This window comes from Danio rerio, chromosome 19, assembly GCF_052040795.2.
Source record: "Danio rerio strain M-AB ecotype USA chromosome 19, GRCz13ab, whole genome shotgun sequence".
Classification (NCBI taxonomy): domain Eukaryota; kingdom Metazoa; phylum Chordata; class Actinopteri; order Cypriniformes; family Danionidae; genus Danio; species Danio rerio.
In genome coordinates this window covers 7,887,204-7,906,308 of record NC_141039.2, presented here as the reverse complement: position 1 = coordinate 7,906,308, position 19,105 = coordinate 7,887,204, and the positions used below count along the sequence as shown (strand labels likewise).

The 19,105-nt window shown below is 38.3% G+C and overlaps 1 long non-coding RNA gene across 2 annotated transcripts in view; it reads left to right on the top strand.

The window, feature by feature from the left end:
• Nucleotides 1–18,037, top strand: part of LOC141379002 (uncharacterized) — a 28,422-nt gene extending 10,385 nt beyond the window's left edge. Inside the window, exon 4 of one of the 2 annotated variants that reach the window (XR_015516446.1) lies at nt 17,900–18,037. This is a non-coding gene — a long non-coding RNA (uncharacterized LOC141379002). Of the gene's footprint in view, nt 1–3,034; nt 3,748–17,899 lie in introns of those variants that run through there. The other variant, XR_015516445.1, reaches the window with a different exon arrangement.
• The last annotated feature ends 1,068 nt before the right edge of the window (nt 18,038–19,105 follow it).

Below are 19,105 nucleotides of genomic sequence, written 5' to 3'. Positions count from 1 at the left end.
TCCCCCAAATGTCAACTAATTTCCTTTCCTTCAGCTTAGTTCCTTATTCATCAGTGGTCACCCCAGCAGAATGATCCGCCAGCTATTCTGGCATATATTTTATGCAGCGGATGCCCTTCCAGTCACATCCCAGTACTGGGAAACACCCATACAGTCTCACATTCACACTCATACACCAATTTTTGTTCACTCAGTTCACCTACAGCACTTGTCTGTGGACTGTGGGGGAAACTGGAGCACCCAAAGGAAACTCATGTGAACATGGGGAGAACATGCAAACTCCACACAGAAATGCCATCTGGGTGGGGCTCAAACCAGTGACCTTCTTGGTGTGAAACAACTGTGCTAGCCACTGTGCCGCCCTAAAAGTCGACTCAATCTCAAAAAAGAACTACGTTTTGGCTGGATTTTGATCCAAATTACATCATTTTAGTTGGTTCTTTAATTTTGTTTTAAGTATACCAGGTCCTTTAATGTCTGAGTAGGATAGATGGCAAGCAGCCGATCAAGACTTCTAATAACATATCGGATGCAACATGAGCAGGAATAAAGATATGAGTCCAAGACTGTTATGTCAAAGTGGCTGGGTCAGAGTATCTGTGAAATGGGAAGGCTTGAGGGTTGCTAACAGCCAGTACAGTGGTCCAAAGTGGGACAAACCACAAACTGGTAACAGGGTGTTGAGCGCCCAAGGCTCATCGATGTCCTAGGGCAATGAACATAGCTACAAAAAAGGATAGTGCTTGTATTGACTCCTGCCCACCGACAAAAGCATCAGCAATGAGCACAAGTGTGTGTCCAGCGAGACTCGTTTTCGGACAGATGTGTACATGTACTCTGTTTACCTGCAGTGATGGCAGCAGGTTGCAGTGAGTTTCATGACAGGTCAGTGATGGGAGCTTGATGCTCTGATCAATGTTTCCAAGGGAGTCCGCCATTCATGTTTGACACATGCTGTCTTCTGAAATATTTCAAGAGTTTCAGCTGGATCTGCCACACTGCAAACATTGTCCAGGAATGATTATAAATCATGATAAATAATAAAACATAATCTGTACAGACATGCAGAGCCCATAATAAGATCACGATGCTTTCAATTATGTAAGGTCTCAGTCACTCAATGCATTTTTCAGGAAAGGAGAAGCACTCATATTTTTTGGTTGATTTTTAATTTGGAAAAGACCAGCGCGCTGCGTTTTTTTTATTTATTTTAAGTTTCTAGGCAACTACAGAGTCAGCTGTCTGTCAATCTAGCATGCCCACCCCTCCATTAGATTGAACAACGGAAGAAAAAACACTAAAGATGTTGGTGACTTTTTGACACTTCAGACACTTTAGAGCAGGGATTCCCAAACTTTTTTATTCCGGGACCCACCTCGGCAAGTAATTCAATCTCAAGACCCACCATAACATTTTAATATGGAAAAATAGGTAAAAAATGTATCCATTCAAAGCTGTCAAAAATATATGGTGTGTGGCTTTTTGGATTTTGCGATTTGATGTGCACAAAATGAGGCTCGAAGTGCTTTTTGTGGGATGCTGGCTGTAACTGTGATAATTGTTTTTTTTTTTTTTTTTAGAAGAGAATATGAACAACCTTTGATCAAGCTCCTTGATTATGATCAAGCCCCGTCACATCGCAGTAAATTCCACTGCTAGTGTAGTCATAAGAAACTAAATAGCTTTTTGATCGACTATTACAAGCTGGGAAAAGGCAATGCAATTAACATTAATGCTGAATAGATCTAATTTTTACACATTTGCTTGAGGAAGGAATGATGGGGGTACTTACATTACTATTTTCCATAACATCTATGCCCTTCCATAACATTAGGTGACGTTAAAACTAACAGATAGCACTATAGCTATTTATTGATTAGCAATCTGTCAACGTTGGGATGTAAAAAATATTGGACAACAAATAGCTTCAAACGATAGAATACATAGCAAACATTGGAAAATATTGACAATACAATAAAAGGTTTAGCCTATTAAAATCAATGGCCTATACAGAAATTAAATAAAGCTATAAAATCTATTTTACTTTTAATTGTATTTGCATATTGATCAAAGTTACCATAGTTATTTAGTGAAGAGCAGCAAATGAATCTCTCATTGTGTTTTGTTTGATAACAGAGGTGCTCATTAAAGTGAAAATTAGTAGTGTTTAAAATAAAACACGCAGGACTCAACGTAAAAAAAAACCCGACAAAAATAAGCACTTTTCCGACGGTCCCTTACTAAGAGACCCTTACTCTGTGCGAGCTCTCCCGGCTAAACGCAGATTGCGAGGGCTCAAACGGAGCAGTGCTCGTAATGTCGAGCGAAAAAAATAAAATCGAAAAAGACAGCTGTGAAACATAACCAGCTTTGTCTTTTTGTAGAAAACACACTTTAGATATTTTTAGGCTGAGGTTTTTGAGTTATTGCTGTCAATCGTAGCTTACTGGTTTTGATTCACCACAATGTAAATATAGCTGCAGCTATGTGACGTTGCGCGACTCACCTTTGTTTACTTTGCGACCCACTAGTGCATCGCAACCCACAGTTTGAAAACCCCTGCTTTAGAGCACTTCTGCAAAAACAGCACCCAAAACACTCACCGCCAGTAGAAAACTATTTTGAAAAGGTACCCATCACTCCAAAACACACTTAATGTAGTCAATGCTAACAGCGACTTGGCTATATGAGCGAACCAATACCAATACCAAACGAATACCAATACCAAATGAATATTCAGAAATAATTCTAATATAAAATCTGTCTTGCTGCCCTTTTGTCTCACCCAAAAGTCTCTGGATGCAGACTTGGATTTGCAAGCTCAAATGTAGTACATACCCCAGCAGTAAAAGACTGCGAATGCTTTGACACCTTCAGTAAACTCTCCATACGGGTTGACACTGTTTTGACAGCATCTTCATATTAGGCAGATGGTCATAATGTTTTGGCTCATCGGTGCATGGTTTGTGTGTTGGTGGCAGCAGGACACAGGTGCCTCTGTCTTTGCCTCTTGCTAATATCTGTTCTCCTGCAGTCATGACTGGGCTGATGTAAGCAGACGGATGATAGCACTGCCGTCAGACGCTTGACTGACTGCCATATCTGCCACATTACTCCTACTCATGCCTGAATTTCAGATCAGTGGGCAGAAAGAACAGGGGAGAATCGAAAGGTTTTATGTCCAAAGCACTCACAACCAAACTCTGTGGGGAATTTACAACCTGTGGCCACACAATTCCCTCAGCGCACGATAACTGCACCGAGTTCATTTCTGATTCCAAATAACAAGCTTTTATGGAACCATTTATTTTTCTGGAATATATTGCTTTACTCATCTTAGACCCGGACGTTCAATCTTAAAATCCATTCCAAAAGTGAATTGTTATTCACAAGTTGCTTATTCTGATTGGTTGATCTATGATCAAAATTGTGCAGTTGTTTTAAGAGAAACACACAACCAAAGTAGTTCTGCTTTGCCATGGAATTACTTTTTTCTTATTTACAGAACAAAAATGTTGCTTGTTTTTCCTATTAACCCTAAAACCATGTTTTTGAATAAGCAAAAGGTTTGAGATTTTGTGAGATATACAAGATAAAAGAGCATTATGTGGACAAATGTCTTGATATAAAACATCTGAACACTGTCTTTTGCATGTGGTGAATGCTCTATAAGCAGAATAATCGATGCCATTGAATGATCAGAAAATACTGCAGGTGTAATTCTGAGTTTGAATTATAATTTAATAATTTAATTAGATTAATAATTTAATCTAACCAACCCAAGCTAATTGGAAATGATTCATAACAAATATATGGTAACATTAGGCTATGAAAAGGTTCCATTAGCCTGCTAGTTCACATATTTGCTAACATAAACAAACAATTTATTAAAGTATTTATTCATCTTTGATATTGTTAGTTAATGAAAATAAAGTTGTTTATTGTTAGCTGTTAAATCAGTGCATTAGCTAATGTTAGCAAGCACAACCTTGATGTTTAATAAAGAATTAGTATGTTGAACTAATGATTAATAAATACTGTAGAAGTATTACTCATACACTGTAAAACCCAAATGTCAGCATTATCAAATGAACTGATTGTAGTTCACTCAAAATTGACTGAAAGTTAATTCTACTCATTTAAAAATGAGTTTTTAAACTCAGTGTTTAAGGTAATGAGTTAAATAAATACCTCATTACTTCAACTTAAATGGAGTAGGTTCACAGAACTTATATAGATTCGTTTTTTTTAACTCAAATGAATTGTAGCAATCGGTTTCCTCTAATGGTTTGAGTTGCCTTAACTTATTGGGTTTCGCAGTACTCAGTTGGTTTGAGTTCTTATCATTTATTGGGTTTTACTGTACTCAAATTGCTTCATTTACTCAAAAATATTAAGTTCACAGTACTCATTAGGGTTAGTTTTTGAACTTAAATGGTTTGTTGCAATCGGTTTCCTCAAATGCTTTGAAGTGTGTTGGAATATCAAGCCAACTCCATGCGTGTTTAATAAGAAAAGGTCTGGAGTGTGTTTTCTTCAATGCCAAAAATATTAGTAATTTAGTAGATACAAATGAATCATTCAATGACAGAGCTCTGGGTTAAGTTACCCCAATGCAATACAAGAAATACATTCAAGAGGTTCGCAACTAACTTACATTTCCTGACTCCAGCATATATACACAACTGATATTAACAGGTGGAGTTTTGGTGTAACGTCACTTATCAGTCATTCTGCAGTCCTTTGGCTATTGTATCCAACACATACTTCCTCTTTCTGCAACCCCTCTCTGCATACCAGAACTGAACAATTACGTGCATCTTTAATATATTTCACAACTTCTACAAGCACAATGACAACTTGTGACATGTCTAGACAGCAGTTCTGGAACAAAGGCCCCCACCCTAAATTGATTCTTATTCTGCTTTTTCCAGTCAGCAGTTCTTCTAAAAAGTATTCAGCGCAGTAAAAAAGAGGAAGTGTGTCTGGTCAAGATGTGTTATAATACAATACAAAATATTGATTAATCTGTTGTTAGTCTAAACATTTTTCTAATAAAAAATAAAGACACAAGTAATAAAAATAAATTCCTTTTTTCCAACAGTTACCTTAACTTCTTGTGTTTGACAGTGTAGTTCATGCTAATAAATAGCAATATTACACATGGCTGTCTGTAATATTTGATTATGATTGGTCAATCATGACATTAGAAAGTATATAAATTCCTGGACAGTAAATACACAGGCTCATCATGTTGGTTCTACAAACCATTTTGACTGTTATGGAGTATTCAATTGAGCAATATCATATTGAGTTTATACAATAGTTCGACGGCATAATCATGTATACAAATCAAACACAGAGTGTCTAAATATCCTTTTGTAAAAGGAACTACTTTCTTCCACCAATCATTCACATCAGCAGCTGACGTCAGAACAACAGAAACCGATACCAATTCACTAACGTCACTTTAGAGCTAGTATTTGAATGATTCTCTAGCGTAATGTCTAAAGTGAGGACAAAACAGGCGGTTTTGCTCATATATTTTAAGATTATAAGCCTGAACGGCATGAAATGCCATCAGTCTATAAACATTTCCCAGTTTTTCTCTGTTACAATTGGGAGATCATAATAATTAACCCTGAAAAAGCAACGCAACCAGATCACTATCAGATCTTTAAACACGTAGGCATTTCTTCTTTCTTTCAGTTTACTGAACTAGTCTGCAGTAACAAAATCAGGAGACTCATTAGAAACAAACAGATGGCAACCAAAAAGTGTTGAAAAAGAGTGGCCAACACAAAAAACATCAATTCCTGATATGTGAGTACCATCTCACACTCAACACACTACAATTACTATAAATATAGTGCTATAACATACAAAAGAGAGAGATCGACTTAGAATGCCACTCACCCTTTTTAAAACGTTTTGATCGGCTGTAGTTTGAAAATACGCCGATTTTTAATCCTCTTAGGGCTTATTATGCGGTCACTGTGACCATCTTGTGGTTGGATGGTCTTTGCTCTGCTCAATGACAGGCTAATGGCTGTCAATGCACTGTCAAAAATTATAAATATTTAAAATAGGCACTATCCTTATAAATAAACTGCATAGTTGCAATCTAAATAACTACATTCTTGCATATTTGTCAAGCTGTAGTGCATTTATTGATCACTCTATGTAGGCGGACTAATACAGAAGGGTGAAGAGGCTGTACAAGTTCTGGTATTGCAGAATATCGCACTGCTATCAGCCAATCAGATTCGAGAACCAGATAGAACTGTTGTATAAATATGTTTACTAAACGGTCACGCTGCTGTTTTTTGACAGTTTGGCGCCATCTTGTGATTGAATAATATATAATAATAATAATGCAAGTTATGTAATGTAACTGCTTCCAGCTGTTTTCTTGGTCTGCTTTACGTTTAATTATTGATTTTGTAAATTGATACAGCTCAAATCAGTGTTTTGTGTCTAATTGTTTACTTTTGTGGCATAATAGGTGCATCTAGGCTTACATGTTATACTGTAGGCAGTTGTATTAGTTACTAAACTGTAAAGGGAAGCAATGCACACATACAGACGTTTTTATTACTGTATGATTACATTAGGCAGGTAATTGACAAATCAAGACTTATTTTTGTGGTTTACTCCTATAATTTTGAGGTTTATTCTTTTGAATGCATATAAAAAAGTGCTTTATTTGAAGATGTCTTCTGCAAATGCTAAACTGTTGCATATAAATAAAAAGTGCAGCTTCGGATTGAAAAATAGCTAATGTTCGAGGCAAGATTTGTAATAAACAAGTACATTGCCATCTATTTCCTCAGTAGCTCACATGCAATAGTACTTGTGAAACTGTGTGTGTAACAAAAAAGAACTCAAAGCCATGTAAAAACAAGGTATAAAAGGGTATGGCAGCTTCAGCATATACATTTTTTTTGTTTCTTTAATAGTTAGTTTAAGGTACTTTTTACTGTAGCTGGTACATTTTCTTTTTTTAAAAAGTCCCATTATTGTGTTGCTTGCAGTGGCTTATTCAGAAATAGTTTCCAGAAAATGTGTTTTATAAGATAAGAGACATCTGTAATTTCAAAAGCGTCTCCTCCAGAGTCTCTGGGGAGATCAATAATGATCAATAATAAGCTTACAAGTCGGCAATCAAAAGATCTCAAAAAAGTATATGCTGGCCACATACATTTCGTAGCTCTTTATTCTCGCCCGCTATTGTCTGATTTGTGTCTATTTGTGTCTATTTGTGTTGTGAGGAATTTTCAGCTTCTGAGCAATAAACCTGTCCTTTGTGTAATTTCCAGCGCTATGAAACGCCGTGACACATAACAGAGAGTGAAGCTTATCTCTTTGAACGTGGCATTGGACGGCGTTCACACTAAATTAAACCTCTCTGCCGTTGCTCCAGCAAATCTGGAGACAGAAATCAATGCTAAATCTGGCTCATCGCAGATGTAATGGCCCCGTGTTCGTCAGTATGAAGCTCTTAAAGAGATGCATGATTGAAAAATGAAAATTGTCATCATTTGCTCAACATAATGTCATACTAAACCTGTAGGATTTTTTTTCATTTCTGTTGAACACGAAAGGAGATTTAGACAAAGGAGAACTGAGACTGTCAAACTCTAAATGCAGAGCTCTCAAATCACACACCTGTTTTCAGTTTTATATAGATGCAGAAAGTCAAGACATCTCAAGACGTGCAAAATTATATCACACACATATGCGCGCACACAGATAGCATATTTAATTATAAAAGATTTAGGGTGCTTTCACACTAGCACTTTTGGTCCGCACCCGGGTTCGTTTGACGTCATACGTTTAGCTAGTGTGAACGTGTCTTCTGAACTCGGGTGCGCTCCCGTGAACTGTACCCGAGTCCGCCTGAAAGAGGACTGATGTGAATGCAAAATACCGGAAGTGAACCGCCAACTGTACAACAAACTATGGTTTTGACACGCGCGGGACTGAGTCTGGGCAAACACAGTGATACACAGTGATGTCTGCTTGTCTCCTCCAAAAACAGCTTCTGCAGACACTGTGTGATGTTCTGAATGTGTATAACATTTTTGCGGCAGATGGACGCTAGTCGCTTTCTGTTTGTCCAAAACCAAAAGCTTCAGTTAAAGCAGAACAACCGCAATGTGCGGAAGTCTTTCCATTTCGGCGCTTGGTTTTGTGACCGTCACCTAGCAACGGCAGTAAACAACACAGCAGCTGGATGACGCAAGCGTACCGGGGTTCAGAAGGAAAAAAGACAGTGTGAACACAAACCAACCGAGGTGGTGGCAAGGGGGGACAATCAAACTTGGGTACGGTCCAGGCAAATGAACCAAGTGTGAAAGTAGAGTCGTGAACCTACACTAGTCTCACGGTTTGGTTCGTTACGATTATCATCCCATCGATTCGGTTCAATTCGATATTTCGGTGCATCACGGTGCATTGACGGTGCTTTCCATACACAGTTTTATATTTTCTTCACAGCAGCATTTCTTGTATGAAAATGTATGAATATATTTATATTTATATATTATTTGTAATACAATTTTGTCATTTAATACGAACAGCATTTAGCAAATAATATAAACAAATATAAATATCCAGCTCAATTTCTGATCCTTGTCTAGTTCTCTTACACCCCTTTGATTGGTCACACCCTCAAAAAAATAACGGTTGCGATTGGCTCTTGCGCGTTGCGTTCTTCACAGATGAGTGACACTGAGCGGCAGGCGGCAGCGGCGATCTCACAGCTGATGTATGATACACGGTGGAGAGAACTCTGCAGACACGCGCACGTTTCTGGATGCAAAAGTAACGCTGTAAAACAGCCGAGTAGAGAAGAAAAGCCATGCCAGCAGGTCAAATGGGCCACTGTGTGTGTGTGTGTGAGAGAGAGAGAGAGAGAGAGAGAGAGAGAGAGAAATGGAGTAGGCTACTTTCATTCTCTCGATCTCAGTGAAATAGGGGCTATTGCTGTATATGTCAGTGAAAGACTGATCCAGCAAACACACACAGTGAAATTGTGCACAGTTTATGAGTTCTAAGTAGTTAATGCGCTGTAAATACTCGTGATCGCCTCCCTCGCGACAGAGCGCATATGAGGTAAATGACGTCAGTAATAACCGGTTATGATTATTACTGAACCGATACCGAATTGTCCGCGTCTGCATCGCAGTGCACCGAAAAAACGATTATTTTTGACACCCCTATGTGAAAGCACCCTTAGATTAAACTCCTCCGCCTGAGGTAAGGACTTACCAACCTTTAAAAAATGGCTTTGATGCTTTTTTAAAATGAGCGTAAACAACACAATTCTTTAGGATTTTTGGGGGACAACTTAATTTTTTATGTTCAATTAACTTTAAGTTATTCCATTTGTGTTGGGACTACTTAAATTAATTGTGTTGAACCCTGCATTTTTTACTGTGTATAAATTGATTTTACATGTAGTTATAAACCTTTTCATGCATTTTCATCTGCTTTTCTAGGGCTGCGTAGCGGGGGCAGCAGTCTTAAAAGAGAACCCCAGACTTCTGTCTCCCCAGACACTTCCTCCTGCTCCTCCGGGGGATCCCGAGGCGCTCCCAGGCCAGCCGAAGCACATAGTCCCTCCAGCGTGTCCTGGGTCTTCCATGAAGCCTCCTCCCGGTGGAACATGCCTCCCTAGGTAAGCGTCCAGGAGGCATCTGAAACAGATGCCTGAGCCACCTCAGCTGACTTCTCTTGATGTGGAGGAGCAGCGTCTCTACTCCGAGCTCCTCCCGGGTGACAGAAGTCCTCGACATATCTATAATAGTGCACCCTGCTACCCTGTTACATAAACTCATTTTGGTCGCTTGTATGTGAGATTTGTCCTTCTGGTCATGACCCAAGCTTACCCCAGGTGGAGGAGTTGAAGTATCTTGGGGTTTTGTTCACGAGTGAGGGAAGGATGGAACATGAGATTGACAGGCGGATTGGTGCAGCGGTGCTATCTTGTGGTAATGAACAGGACCGGAGCAAGCTGAACTGCTGCTCTAGGCAAAGGACGATCACGCCGCCCTCAACCCCAATGTGAAAACGAAAGTGACCGGTTATGAAAATGAAGTGAGGTCGCAGACCTCTATTCTGCCGCCCTATGCGCGGATATAACTGAGGACGCGCAGGTGCTGAGGGAGGGAGGGAGGGAGGTATCACCGACGCTGCCCTCTCTATTCTGCTGCCCTATGCGCGAAATATCTGAAGACGCGTGGGTGTCGCGGACCTCTTATCAGCCGCCCTACGCGCGGATTTAACTGAGGACACATGGGTCGCTGACGCTGCCCTCTCTATTCTGTCACCTATGCGCAGTATATCTGAGGACGCGGGTGGTGAGGGAGGTGTCGCGGACATAACTGAGTACGCGGGTGTTAAGGGGGGTGTTGCGGATGCCGCCCTCTCTATACTCCCACCCTAGGCGGCCACCTAGGTCGCCTCTATGGACGCGCCAGCCCTGGTAATGAAGGAGCTTAGCCGAAAGGCAAAGCTCTCGGTTTACCGGTCAATCTGCTTTCCTACTCTCGCCTATGGTCATGAGCTTTGGGGATATGAACAGAAGGACAAGAGCTTGGATACAAACAGCACAAATGAGTTTCTGTCGTAGGGTGGTAGGGCACACCCTAATAGATAGGGTGAGGATCTCGTAGTAGAGCCACTGCTCCCACACATCGAGAGAAATCAGCTGAGGTGGCTCAGGTATCTGTTTTGGATGTCACCCTGGAAGCCTACCCAGGGATGACCCAGGACATGCTGGAGGGAATGCCTGGGAACGCCTCGGTACCCCCCCTCCCCCTCTCAAATTGTCCCAACACAAATCAATTAACTTTACAAATTCAAGTTAATTGAACCTAAAAAGTTGAAAAAAGTTGATACTCCAAATATCTAAAGAATACAACATGTGATGTTTTATAAATTTTGGTAGAAGCACGATCAGTTTTGACGAGGCTAATCCATTATTAACAATCATTCTATTATCCAATCAGCTTAAGACCAAACCCTTATAAATAGTCAAGCATGTCATACATCTGTTTTGTCTCGACCTCAGCATCCTTCCACCACAACAACTCTACACTATTAAACCCAATACCAACTTAAATCTGATGGGGGATCGTTCTTTAGCCAGTATTGGGAAACACCCATACACTCTCACATAAACACTCATACACTACGGCCAATTTAGTTTATTCAGTTTACCAATACAGCATGTCTTTGGACTGTGTGGGAAACCGGAGCAGCCGGAGGGAACCTACACCAACACGATGAGAACATGCAAACTTTTCACAGAAATGCCAACTGGCCCAGCCGGGACTTGAAGCAGCGACCTTCTTGCTGTGAGGCGACAGTGCTAGCCACTGAGCCACCGTGTCACCCTCCCTTTACTCATTCCAACTGAAATTTCAGAGTCACGTCCTGATTTACAATAAAATATTCAATTCAAAGTCCCACTCCTGCAAAGAAAAGCAGCACGTTCTGCTCTTGTTAAGCTGTGGAATGACTTCAGCACATTAGCGGTTACAGTACACAGCTCTAACAGACTCTTTATGGTTATTTTTATGGCCGCTTTCATATTCCAACTCCGCTTTCAAGAGCAAGTCCATTCAGCAAAACACAACAGCCCAAACACAGCTTCAGTAAATCATGAGCAGAATCACTGAGAGACCATCACTGACAAAACTGACATGACCTCTGATTCCTCTCCATCACGCACACACACAGAACACACACACGTGCACAGACAGTAGAACTGAATTTTTACTTGGACAAACACAAAGCAGTGGAATTATATTTGCACACACACACACACTCACACACACTCTCACACATACACACATACACACGCACACACACTCACAGGCTCACAGTGAAATTTATTATTTGCACACACACATAAACAGTGGAATGGATGAATACACACACACTGTGTAATTGAAAGTTTGCACACAGACACACACATACACTCACATAAAGTAGATAAATCGATAAGTTTGCATTGCATGTACACAAGCACACATAATTTTAACACACATAATGTTAACACACTCACAGACAAACACACACACACACACACACACACAAAGCGGTGAAATTAAATATATGGGTATACATACACACACACCGGAACTGATTATTTGTCCGTTCACACATGCACCCCCCCCACCCACACACACACTGAGACACAATTTGTGAAATTTAATATTAACACACTCTCACAGACAAACACACACACACACACACACACACACACAATATGGTGTAATTTAATATTAACACACTCTCACTGTCACATACACACACACACACACACACACACACAATATGGTGAAATTTAATATTAACACACTCATAGACAAACACACACACACACAATATGGTGTAATTTAATATTAACACACTCTCACTGACATACACACACACACGATATGGTGAAATTTAATATTAACACACTCTCACTGTCACATACACACACACACACACACATACACACACACAATATGGTGAAATGTAATATTAACACACTCTCATAGACACACACACACACACACACACACACACACACACAATATGGTATAATTTAATATTAACTCACTCTCACTGACATACACACACACACACACACGATATGGTGAAATTTAATATTAACACACTCTCACTGACATACACACACACACACACGATATGGTGAAATTTAATATTAACACACTCTCACTGACATACACACACACACAAACACACACACACACAAAGCGGTGAAATGAATATTAATATATGGGTATACACACACACACACACCGGAACTGATTATTTGTGCGTTCACACATGCACCCCCCCCCCCCCCCCCAAACACATACACACACACACTGAGACACAATTTGTGAAATTTAATATTAACACACTCTCACTGACATACACACACGCACACACATAGTGTCATTAAATATTTTTGAATATTGCAATACACACACACACACACAAACAGTGGAATTGAATATATGTAAACATTGGAACAGATTATTTCCACACACACACACACACACACACACACACACACACATAAACATTGGAATTGAATATTTGTGCACATATGAACAGATTATTTGCACACAAACACACAGCCACGCTCACACATAAACAGTGGAATTGAATATTTGCGCTCGCACACACACGCACACATTCAGTGGCATTCTAAGCAGATCATGGCTGACAAGCAGGCGTCCCACAGCTCTGTTATGACAAAATCCCTCCATCTCGCTCCCGTTCTCATCTGCGTCAAAGTCTGCCTGCGCGCCGCAGATAAAGACCGCAGGGCTGTAATCAAGCCGCTCCTTCCCTTCAGCTCCACACTGCGCTTTATGTTATTTACCAAACAACAACTGCAAAATCACATCACCAACACAATGTATGTGGACATGAGGAATGAGCCCAAACACCGCTCATACGCTCCATATTTGCTTTTTAGTCGCCGCATAAGACAAATAGCTGCTTGGTTGTGCTGCAAAAAGGAAAGGAAATGGAATAAAAAAGAGGACAGCCGCAGAGTGATACTTTATATAGACAAGGCCCACGGCGAACACACACATTAGACACGTGTCTGAATAATCTCCATTGATTTTTGTTCACGGCTACACACACTGAGGCTCATTTTGACTTTTGTGAAAGGCGATTTTTTTTAAATATTGATTTTTAAATACAGAAGCAGAAATCTCATTAGCATTGCTGTTGGACAGCGGCGATTACAGCTTCCACTGCTTTTGTCTCGCTTTCGGAATAATCTTTCAATTTGTGAAATTCTCTTTTGTTTCTGCATGCACGCTCTCCTTGAGCTTTGTCAGAAATTACGGATGTGAGTTTGTGTGAGTGTAATCTTCAGAGAGCTTTGATGCAATTTTACAGCAGTCTGTGGTTGGTTAATAATGTGTGTTGTAGAAACATGTCTCTGGCTTTCTTTCTGTCTTCTCTGTTTATTTCTTTTTCTGTTTTTTTATTTGTCTGTCTATCTATCTATATAATTTTATCTATGTTTTCTTTCCTTACTTTTTCTTGGATAAATAGATAAAATGAGGATGGATGGATGGATGGACGGACTGACGGACGGATGCAATAGATGAATGAACTGATGGATGAATAGATAGATGGTTTGATTGATAGATAGATACAGTAGATGGACGGATAGATAGATAGATAGATAGATAGATAGATAGATAGATAGATAGATAGATAGATAGAGAAAAGATAAACTGAAAAAAATAGGATTATTTATCTATCTATCCATCCATCCCTCCTATTTCCATCCATCTTCTTTCTTATAAATATACAGACAGACTATCAAAGATAAAACATATAAAAGATAAACTTAAAGAAAGAGGATTATCCATCCATCCATCTTCTTTACATAGACAGGCAAAAATATAGATAGATAGATAGATAGATAGATAGATAGATAGATAGATAGATAGATAGATAGATAGATAGATAGATAGATAGATAGATAGATAGACGGACAGACGGACGGACTGATTGATTGATTGATTGATTGATAGATTCATCAATCCATTCTCCTACAAATATCCATCCATCCATCCATCCTAGATACTGCAGTCAAATGTATATTTAACCCTTTGATGCACTACATGGCTCTAAAGTGAACCGAATAAGTTCATTTTTTCTATATCTATTTTATAGCTTGTGCATCAAAGGGTTCAAAACTGTTTTTTTTAATTAATTCTTTTTTTTTTTACGAAAAAGTTTAGTGGGAATATGTATTGTGGGAGAGGTGTTGTGCTTTTTTTCTTGGTTTGAATATTTCTACATTTCTACTTTTTTTTCTACATTCCTACTTTTTTTTCTTTATGATGATAATAATAATAATCATATATTATGTACATAAAGTTTGTAGTTTAGATATGTTTTAAAATGTAACTTTTTAGAGAACATATTTATTAGATTTGACAATCTGTTTCAAACATTATAATGTACACATTGGAAATATAACCGGAATCAACCCTTAAACTGTATTGTTCAAATTCACTATGCTTTCATTATATGGCTGTTTTTGCCCTATTGACTTCCATTTTAGCAACATTTTTTGTAAACAGTAAAAATTAAAAATTTTACCATCAGGAAAAACCACCAACAATCAAGAATGCATGATTATATGGTGTCACGGCTTTGCAATCGAAAAATGTTGTCATAATGGAAGTCAACAGGGCAAAAACAGCCACCAACACAATGTCAATTTGCCCACAGTGGATTTTTGAGTTTTTGAAAATTTCAAAAGCATTTTTCCAAAATATGTGTCAATTAGATTTGTCACCAACAATCTTTCCATTTTCTGAAACACAGAGAAAGTTGTGGCCAAATTAACTCTCAAAATCACCCCAGAGTGGATGAAAACATCCCCAACAGCACACAAGTGTTAAACCTAATGTTGATCTTTTACTAAGTGTGCAATATTATATAAATATGTAAAATAATATGTTTTATGGGTCATCACACCCTTTCCAAAATGAAAACAGTTCATAATAATGCAGGTAAAATTCTAGTTGCACATGTTGTTTCATGATGGCCAATTTACTTTAAATTCACACTCCAGAAACAAGGAAGAAATTATGGATGTGAATCTGTGAGCTCAACCTTCATAGATCCTTGGTGCATTTCTACACCAGCCTTGTGTTAGTTAAACACATTTGCTGTAGAAACACGTCTCCGGCATTGTCTCGGTTGTTTACTTTGGCTTGTTGTGATGCTGTAAGTCTGTTTTCCAGCTTTTCTTTCTGAGGCCGTGTTCACTCGTGGGTTTATTGTCCGCAAATACCTGTCTGCATTAGCTTCGTTTGACTTGCTCTCAATGCTCAAGTGGCTTCTGTATGAATCTACTCTGTAATACACAGCTGATGGATGGAGACCTGCAGAGATGGTTGGCCTTTTGACAGGTCCGTCCATCTTTTTAATGTTGGAATTCACTCGTAAAAATAGTTTCCAATTAGATCTGAGAAGAGTTATATAATCTGATGCAACAGAGGAGAAACTTGAGCTCTACAAATAACATTTGATTCTCTATAGATCTTTCGAAAATTATATTTATACTGCTAGTTGGTGTTTTAAAGGGTTACATCAACCCTAAAATTATAATTCTGTCACTCATCTTTATTTTTGGTTCCAAAACCATGAGAAATTTGTTTATCTTGGGTGCACGATTGACCCTTCGCTAAGCCCCGCCCTCCTTAGTTACTGTTGCTACGCCTGTCAAGCTTTCGTGCCTGCCACGTCTATTACAACATGTACACGACAGCGTCAGACATTCCCAGGGATATAATTACTCATTTTTGGCGAACATATGAGATATCTGAGAAAGCCAGACAAAAAGGACTGTAGTATTCATAACAGGGGTGTATTCACGACATAATAGCAAACAATTTGAGAATAATTCAATAACAACTAATCGTTTTAAATTCCACATGAAGCAGAAACTGTGACTGTTATTTTTTTCGTGACGCAGTTCCTAGCAAAATGAATATTAAATGAGAAAACTGTGGGCGTGGCTTGTTTTTCTACTGCAAGGTGATTGGATGTAGTAAAGTAGGCATTTTATTCAGAAAGATTGACAAATGGGTTTGGAGAGAGTTATTACAACCTAACAGACTCCTCCTGCTCACCATTTCTGTTTATTGTCAAAACTGACAGCAGGAGCAGCGTGGTTAAATAGCCCCGCCCAATTGCTAAGATATACATAATCTGACAAATTAACTTGAGAAAAAAAAAAAACCCGGGAAGTGCTTTAACAGATTTCAGTAAAACATTAGTAGGGCAAACTATTTTGTTTTCTTAATGACATGCACTGATCAATTGTTCACCACAAAAACTAGCATTGAGAGCTAACAAAATCATATCATTAGTTTTGATTTCTTGGCGACTTTTTTTAAAAGCACTCTCTCTTTTTTTTTTTTACATAGTCAACTAATTGCTTTTGAAGCAGAGTTTTCTAAATTTTTTAAGTACACTGTAAAAAAAAGAAAAGAAATTAAAATTGACTGTAAAAAACGGCAGCTGTGGTTACCGCAAATATGCTGTTAAAAATACAGTAGGAACGTGAAGAAATTTTGAAGAAACATTTTACAACAAGTTACTGTATTCCGATGTTGAAAGATCTTCATTTTTGTCATGAATATGAATGGATTTCAGATGGAGTTGGTTTGATAAACATGAAAAAAGCCTATAATAAACACCTTCTATATGTTGAATCATTAATAGAAAGATATTTGAAATTTACATAATATAAATTATTATAATTTTATTGCTGTATATAATAAATAATTAACCTCCTTCAAACCCAGAAAGGATGCAGCATTTTATTTTTTACCAAATCATTTAATTCTATATATAAATAATGCATTTACATGTTATACAATTGTTCATATAGTAGAGCGAATGGTCCTGATGGAAGCAAAAGCCCAACAAAGCAACTTTCCTGCTTCACACATTCAATTCCTGGTATTTTTTCCTCCATTCTGTCGTCCTTTTAATCCTTTTTTCCAAATGTTGTTTGTGTCCCGAGGCGGAGGGCTTTCTATATATGGAGGGCTGTTGAGAGGATGTGAGCCGGTCATTGTGTGTGTGTGTGTGTGTATCTGAGTGCATTGAAGACCACACAAACCAACACAAACGCACACACAGTGAACAAATACGTCATGAAAAGTGTGAACGGCCAGATTTCTTTCATAAAATGTGCGAGAAGCACGTATATGCAACACCTTTTTCTGTTTTTCACACTGTTGCTTTGAAATTTAGTGCTAAATTGAGACATTTATTATTATGGACATTAATGTTTTCTTGCTGCTTTTTTCCTTCCTCTCATCTCTCTCTCTTACAGGCACAGCTTAAAGCTCACATTTTAAACAGATCCGCAGCGAAGTATAAAAGATCTAATGAAAAGAAGCACAAACCAGCGGCGAAACAAAGTGCTTGGAATCGCAGTAATCAAGAGGTGAATAAGCAAAATTGAGATAAATGAAGCGAGAGAGCACTAAAAAGGAGCGCAATGAAAGGAGTCTTAAAGGAATAGCTCACCATAAAAATTGTCAGTTCCAAAGCTGTCTTTTCTATGTAATCGAATTAGGGACTGAAAACCTCAATAAAAGAACACTGAAAGCAATAGAGGCGACTAAAAAGGGGTCGATATTTTGCTATATTACACTTTATTCAGCATTCCGGAGTGACTATTTGGACGAGATTGTCTTTGCTGGCATATAGCTCTTAATACTTTGAAAGTTTCAATAAATTGAATATTAAAATATTATTCATTTTACATCATCCTCTTTTGTCTTATTGCTCCTAAATATTGTCTTAAATTATACAACCCCAAATCAGAAGACATATTTTCCAGAGGCGCCCATGCGTATTTCAACAAGACAATGCAAAACACATTCTGCACACATTAAAGTCCTGGCTGCTGAGAAAACAGTTAGTTGACTGGCCTGCCTGCAGTCCCGACCTGTCACCAATAGAGAATGTGTGGCACATTTTCCAAAGCTCTCTTTTCTGTGTAATGAAATTAGGAACTGAAAACCTCAATAAAAGACCACGGAAAGCAATAGAGGCGAATAAAAAATTACCCAAGTTTTTAGTTTCAAAGTGATTATTTGGACAGAAGATTATTTTTGCAGACATATGGCTCTGGCACTTATTTCTTTAAAAGTCTTGATCAGTTTTATATATATATATATATATATATATATATATATATATATATATATATATATATATATATATATATATATATATATATATATATATATATATATAATAGGCGTTTTGAATATTGAAATATTAATTTTACATGCCTCTTTTGTTTAAATTGCTGCTCTAAATAATACAGTTTCAAATCAAAAGACATCTTTTGCATGGACGCCTATGCATATTTCAACAAGACAATACAAAACCTCATTCTGCACACATTGCAAAGTCCTGGCTGCAGAGGATAAAGGTACTTGACTGGCCTGCCTGCAGTCCTGACCTGTCTCCTATAGAGAATGTGTGGCACATTTTGAAGCACAAAATGAGACAATGAAGACCACGT